Consider the following 7375-nt stretch of genomic DNA (forward strand, 5'->3'; position numbering starts at 1 on the left):
CCTAACCACTCTGCCTGCTGGCCTGATCACCCCCAACTGCCCTGCCCTGCCAGCCTGTTTGCCCCCAACTTACACCTTCTGCCAGCCTGATTGCCCCTGCAAGCCTGCTCTCCCCTAACCTCCACTGCCTCAGCCCTGCCACAATGGTTTTGTCCAGAAGGTTTCCTGGTCTAATTAGCATATTTCCCTTTTATTAGTATAGATATTCATAATCTAACTTGAATTTATTCAAAGAAATATAGAATAGTTGAACCTATTCTTTGGGATAACTCATCCAATCATTCTTCCTGATAGGGATTTGAAGTCCTTTCTCAAATATATCACCCTAATTCATTGATGTCTCAGTCCCCAGAAAAGTGTGATGCTTATCCTCCAGCATCACTTGGTCTCAGCAGAGTAGAGAGGGGTTCTCAGCTTCCTCATTTCAAAAGTCATATTCAATTGATACAGCTCAAGAGTGTATGAGCTTCTGCAGAAACAACTGTCTGCAATGGTCTCAGCAGAGTAGAGAGGGGTTCTCAGCTTCCTCATTTCAAAAGTCATATTCAATTGATACAGCTCAAGAGTGTATGAGCTTCTGCAGAAACAACTGTCTGACTCGGTTAAGACAGAATCCTCATGTCTTAATAAAATCTACTTACATGACCTCAGAGATGGGAAACAAATCGGATTCTCCTTAAAATCAGTTCAGTTCAAAATATAATGAAATCCTTTTGAATCTGTTAAAAATTTGTTATAGTTATAGTCAAATGTGCATTCTCAGAATTTGAGGTGATATGTAAGGAAATAATCAGGAAGAGGGTAGGCTTGCAAGCTGTTTTGAGGATTTAAAAATACAAGGGGAACATTTGGTGTCTATTGATAACAAGGATGGAGAAACTAAAAAGGCAAATCAAATGTTTTCACTTTTAGCTGGAATCATATCAACTCAATGTTAAAACGCTGTTCATTTTGTGGAGTTCTAAGGTTGTATTTATATACATACGTACATATATATTTACATCTGCAATATATATTTGCTTAATAAACAGGAAATATATGCATTATTCTTGAATAAATGCAACTTATCAGCTGCATAAATTCAGTTGAAACATTTTGAAACTAGTGTCTTCAAAAGGCAGAAAATTTGAATATATATGAGAACATTTAGTGCAACTCCTGGTTGTAGATTAAAACCCTGGTTTATAAAATTCATAAAAGTGTTCCTTGTCCCCTGTGACTGGCAGAATATGGGCTGGAGGAACCATCTATATAGCTTACTGCTTTTGTGGCTATTTTGTTATGACCACCGTCAAGTTTTCATTTGAGATCCTTACTTAGATAAAATCTCTCCTGGGTGTAACAGCCCCTAGGAAGCACTCTGCCTGGCTTTCTCATATCTGTGCACATTTATTATAGTCAATGCTATGAATGAAAAGCAACTTCCTTTCAGTTGTCTCAAAAAAAAATGATTTGCTATTTTCCCCAATCTAGTCAGAAACACTCCCAATTCTGTAATACATAATACGTTTTAGGTAAAGCAAAAGGAGAAATGACTGTGATTTTTCAGTTTGGAAATTTTTGTTTTGCTTCTGTTGGCAGTTCAGAGTGCTCAATAAGCTTTTTAAAAAAATTCTTTATTGATTAAGGTATTACATATGTGTTATATCCCCCCATTCCCTCCCATCCCCCCACTCATACCCTCATCCCCCTGTTTTCTGTGTCCATTGGTTAGGCTTATATGCATACACACAAGTCCTTTGGTTGATCTCTTCCCCTTACTCCCAACCTCCCCTACCTTCCCTCTGAGGTTTAATGGTCTGATCGATGTTTCTCTGTCTCTGGATCTGTTTTCATTAAGCTTTAGTGTGTCTTGGTTTCAGGATGTGTGTTCAGCGATTCTGGCCACCAGAGAGTTCCCTCGCTAAGAGTCCAGCCTCTTCTGGTTAGGAGCCACCACATCTGCAGTTCTGTTTTTCTATTGAGCTTGGAAGGCATCATCATTCTTCTCCCTTTTGGTATGAGCATGATATGCTGGAAAATAAAGAACAGTTATTTTTCGTCAGGTGAATATGTTAGAATGTGTACAGAAACAATTTTTGGCCATCGGTGATAGTATAGATATTTGAAATAAATTCTTTCTATTATTTATTAATTTCTAATATAAGCCTTTTATTGTATATTTCTGCATATCTTTATGGAGCATCCAGCACTGGGTATACTACTATTAAAGCCTTAAGAGGTAACGAAAGGCAATCTTATCTTAAGCTAGTGCTCTTTTCTAAAATGGAATATGTTTCTTAGAAAAATAATCTCAGAAATCTTTATCTTATGACTTACATATGCCTCGAAGCCACTCCTTTGACAGCATAGTTTGGCAAATTTCCTTTTGGTGGAGAAGGAAGCTCAATACTTATAACTATTTCAAGTTGAGGCAGGTGAAGGAAAAAGGGAATGACAGGATTGCAAGCATAGCATAGACACCTGGCACATGTTAAGGATTTTAGGCTGCTCCTTGCAAGAGCAAAGAGCAGCAAATTGAAAATACCTGTGCCACTCCTATAGGATAATTTTTTTTGTATGAAGAAAGTCAGTTTGTAGGTTTGGGATGGATCTAGTTGTTCAATGCAGACCCAGATTTCACTGACACATCTCATTCTAAGTCCTCCACATACTTTTGTTGTAATTGCTAAAGAAATAGGATCTATATTATTAATGAATATTTTTATTCCATTTACCTGTTAACCCAGAAATGTCTATTTCTTCTCCTCTCCTCCTCCTCCTTCTTTTTCTTCTGAAATGTCTATTTCCTATCATGGGACATAGCTGATGTTTCTGCATTTGAAGTGTAGGTTGTGGTAAGGTTAAAGTTAGGGCTTAGTATCAGCCCCTCTCTGATGTAGTTATGGTAAGTACATGCTAAAGATATGTTCGAACTTTTTAACAGTTTTAGAAAATTCAGAATGCATAATATACTTATATGAGTATTACATTTTGTTTTTATTTTTATTTCTTCTTGTTCCTATTGCAGATTTACTATGATGTTTTGGTTCTTTGAAGACATTTTTCTTTCTTGTCTTTTGATACTCAAACTATTTTTAAAAAATTTAGAGATAATCACATTGGCTGTCTTCGTTTCATTTTCTTGGACCTGATTTCCTGATTGTAAATTTGTCATTGGGGAATCCTTTCCTTCCTTTAGGCCAAACAGCTGTTTTATTTTTATTTTTTTTTTCTTCTTTCCTTTATCCACTAAGGAGGTCAAGCTCCTTTGGGGGCGGAGGGGAACTTCAGTTCATTACATTCTTTTCTTTTATACCAACATGAATAACAAGAAACACAAATTGCTTTTGACCTGACACTGTAGTATTTGGAGGTATTCATTTAAATACCTTTTCATTTCCATTTCCAAATGGTAGCACCTCTTCCAACCTTCAGTTAATACCTAGTTAGCAACTTATGATAGCTAATTTACTTCTATCGTAAATTAGCTACTTATCCCATCTATCAATATATGTAAAATGAAAATATGTTCTTAGCCATGTACAAGTTAGCTGCTGAAAATAGTGACATTTGTTTAGCTTTTGTTCCTATTTTTCTGTGCTTTCACATTCGACTTATGAATACCGAGGACTGGTTAACACAAATCATTAATCAAAAGCCTATTTTAGACACTGCCAGTGTTTTGGGCACTACTTATCACATCTATATAGTGTATAACAGCGTTTTTCAACCGCTGTTCCGCGGCACAGATGTTGCAAGAATTTTATAATTTTTCACTATTTTGTTTACTTAATATTTCATAATAAAGTAATTATAAAATACTTTCTTTGTGTTTATTTGATTCCTATTCAAGAGAATTACTTTATATATAGTCAATATAGGCACAGAGTTAAATTTTTTAACATTTTCTAATGTTGGTGTGCCTCGTGATTTTTTTCATGAAACAAGTGTGCCTTTGACCAAAAAAGGTTGAAAAACACTGGTGTATAATATCTTCGAATTGAGTGACTCATTACATGTCCAGTGTTGAGGACCCATAGATTTTCTTAGTATGAAATTATGTAATCAGAAAAGTGATGGGCAACACAAATGCTATTCAGTGCAGAGAACTGTTAGCAAAATTAAGCCAATCAATCTTAGCTTTCATTTAACTTGACAAAACGATAATACATAAAGTAGTGAAACTCACGCAGGTTTGCTCTATCTTTTGAAAACAGGATAACATCCAGGCTCAAGTGATCTTACTTTGCTTCTCTTCATGAAAGAAATAGGACAAACATAATATTCACTGGTAACAGAACAGTCTACTAGTATTTGCTCTTTTCCCCCTCCCTCCCAAGAATTTGATATGTGGATTAATTTGGCTGAACCATACATTATAGAAATACGAATCATTCCATTGCACATTGGCTGGGAAAGCAGTTTAGCTTTCTTTGTATGCAAACTATTACTTTTTTGCGCTTGAGTACTTGAAGTCCAAGACTTTCTCGAAGATGGAAGAGGGAACTAGATCAGCTCCAGTCCTCATATCTCTGCATAGTTCTCTAAAAGAGGAAGACCAAGCAGCACTGATGTCATTTTAATGTAGCATTTTGAAATAGTGTCTGTCATTCTCTCTGCTCCTTTTTACTTTTCTTCGATAAAAGGGAAGCCGCAGTCCAATGACAGTGCAGCATCCCTTGTGTCCTCCACTGGGTGCTGAAACTATATGGAAAACCAGAGCCTTCCTGTGATCCTGCATCTGGCTGCTTTTCCTCTTTTTTGTGTGCTCTCTTTCTGTTGCTTTGGGGAAAGATCTGCTATCTCCAACGATTCATTTACAATACCCAACGGGAGACTAAGTTTCAATCAATAAATAACATACGTTCTATTTCAATGTCCACTTGGCTCCTGCATCTTCAATTTATTTAAGAAATGAAGAATAGCAGGAAGAAGACTCATAATAAGCCCCCCTCTTAAAAAATATTTTATTGATTAATGTGGGGGCCTGATATGGTGGGGATCTCCCTTTTCCACATCCCGCATGGAAAGAGAGATGAACGAACCAGTTCTAAGTGGAGGTGGCCAGGGATTGATAAATAATAGAAATAAAGAGAGAAGACACAGAGATAGATTTTAAGCTGGGAGCTGGGAGGGCCGCTGACCTCCTCTGCTGAAGAGGCAGACTGACGACCTCCTGAGCCACACAGGGCATCTATTTATTCTCCAGTCCAACAAGGGGGTTTCACTGGAAAACAAGGAGCCTGGGAGGGCCCAGATCTCACCCACTCCTTCCTCCCCTACAAACACAAGCCAGAAACCAAGAACATCTCCACACTCCCAGGGCGGGAGTGCAACTGACATGCCTCTGCCAATATCCCGGGCCCAGTCAGCAACAATGTAAAGAATGTCCACGTGTCTTCCCATTTGGCCCTCTACAGATTTTTATTTTATTTTATTTATTTATTTATTTATTTTTTTACAGAGAGAAAGGGAGAGGGATAGAGAGTTAGAAATGTCGACGAGAGAGAAACATCAATCAGCTGCCTCCTTGCACACCCCCCACTGAGGATGTGCCTGCAACCAAGGCACATGCCCTCAACCAGAATCGAACCCAGGACTCTTCAGTCTACAAGCCAATGAGCCAAACCCGTCAGGGCAAGCCCCTCTCTTTTGAGAGAAGAGAAGGTGTTGGAAACATGGGCAATTGCAGGTAGAAAATTATATGTCTGTATTGCCTCCTTTCTCTTTGTTTCTATGTGTGCATTTGCTTGTTTTCTTTGTGAATATCATGCCAGCTTCTAGGCTCCACATTCTCCATTCTCTTTGCTACTGTAGGAATAGTATTGTCACTGCTAAGATGACATTTACCTTGTGAGACTTCACTGGAGCCCCTCTCAGATGTTGCTCTAATATCTAGGCCAACTCTTGTAATAGGAAAGCTATTTTCTATGACAAAACTCAGCCCGATTTACTGTCCTGTCACTTGCCAGCTTGATAACCCATCCCTCCTGAGGTATGAACACCTCTGCTGAGATGGCTCCCCTTTTGAAGTCCCCTAAGATATAGCATCTAATTGGCATGTCCGTTTCACATGCCCTTCCTTAGCCTGATCTTATATACTCTGTGTCTGGCCAAAATACTCACAGTGACTGCCAATTTGGTGACTTCTGTGATTTTAATCATAAATGCAAGTCCTCTGTTATTCTGTTTCAGAGGAGAGGAGATGGTTAAACCATTCTTGTCCTTATGTTGCCATATTTCCTCACAGTTCTTGGATTATAAATTTTGAAAGTAATAAATATCCAAGTCTCTGGAACTTTAGAAAAAGAAAAACTAAATTAAAAAAAGCAAGATGTTTCACATAGCAAGCACACCCAAAGATTTCCATGCCCACATTCAAATCTGGAGGAATGATTAGAATCTTTCATGCCTGAAAGGAACAAAAGAAGATATTTTTAGATAGGCAAAGACTTAGGCAGCACACCACCTAGTTCTGGTAAAAGAAGAGAATGAAGCTGTTGTTTTTTACATACCCTTCTGCCTGAAATTACTGAAATGATATAAAAAAGTGAAAACCAACCTTAGTTATAATAAACCAAGAAAGAGCCACATTATCAAAGCACCTAATATCTTTTAGAAAGAGCTATACTCTAAACCTAAATGAATAGGACAAGATCTAATATAATATCTCTTCAGAAACAATATATATCTAGTTAATTTACTTCAATATAAGTCAGAGGATCTTAAAGGACCTTAATAAAAAATTCTTTTAAAAAATATATTTTATTGATTTTCCAAAGAGAGGAAGGGCATCGATGAGAGACAAACATCGACTAGCTGCTTCCTGCACACCCCTACCGGGGATGTGCTCGCAACCAATGTACATGCCCTTAACCGGAATCAAACCTGGTACCTCTCAGTCTGCAGACCAATGCTCTATCCACTGAGCCAAACCAGTTTCGGCATAAAAAATTCTTTACTTGGGACAATAAGCGTTTGGGAATGGGCAATAGGATGATATAGTATCCAATCTCCCCACTATAAGCCATCAGGGGAAGGAAGGCTTAATGAAGAACATATTTTTAATTGCTTTGAATGTGGTAATGCAAACATTTCAGGGGAAACATCAACTTGGAAACCAGCTTTCTAGCTGCTGAATGTTGTTCTTAAGCAGAGATAAGTTAGCATTCAGATATAAAACAGAAAGGAGAGTGTTCCATGTCTTCACTGTGAGTCCTGAGCTGTACAGTAACATGGCATTCAATCAGAGGGAGCTACTTGGAAGGGAGCAATGAGTTCAGTCTGAAGATGAATTTACCAATTTGGCAGAACACACTTTCTTACATAGAATAATTGAATCAAGGCTGCTCAGTTATTCTCTAACATACTGGCACCACTTGTCCCCAAGTAG

The sequence above is a fragment of the Pipistrellus kuhlii genome, unplaced genomic scaffold, assembly GCF_014108245.1.
Source record: "Pipistrellus kuhlii isolate mPipKuh1 unplaced genomic scaffold, mPipKuh1.p scaffold_m20_p_3, whole genome shotgun sequence".
Lineage (NCBI taxonomy): Eukaryota > Metazoa > Chordata > Mammalia > Chiroptera > Vespertilionidae > Pipistrellus > Pipistrellus kuhlii.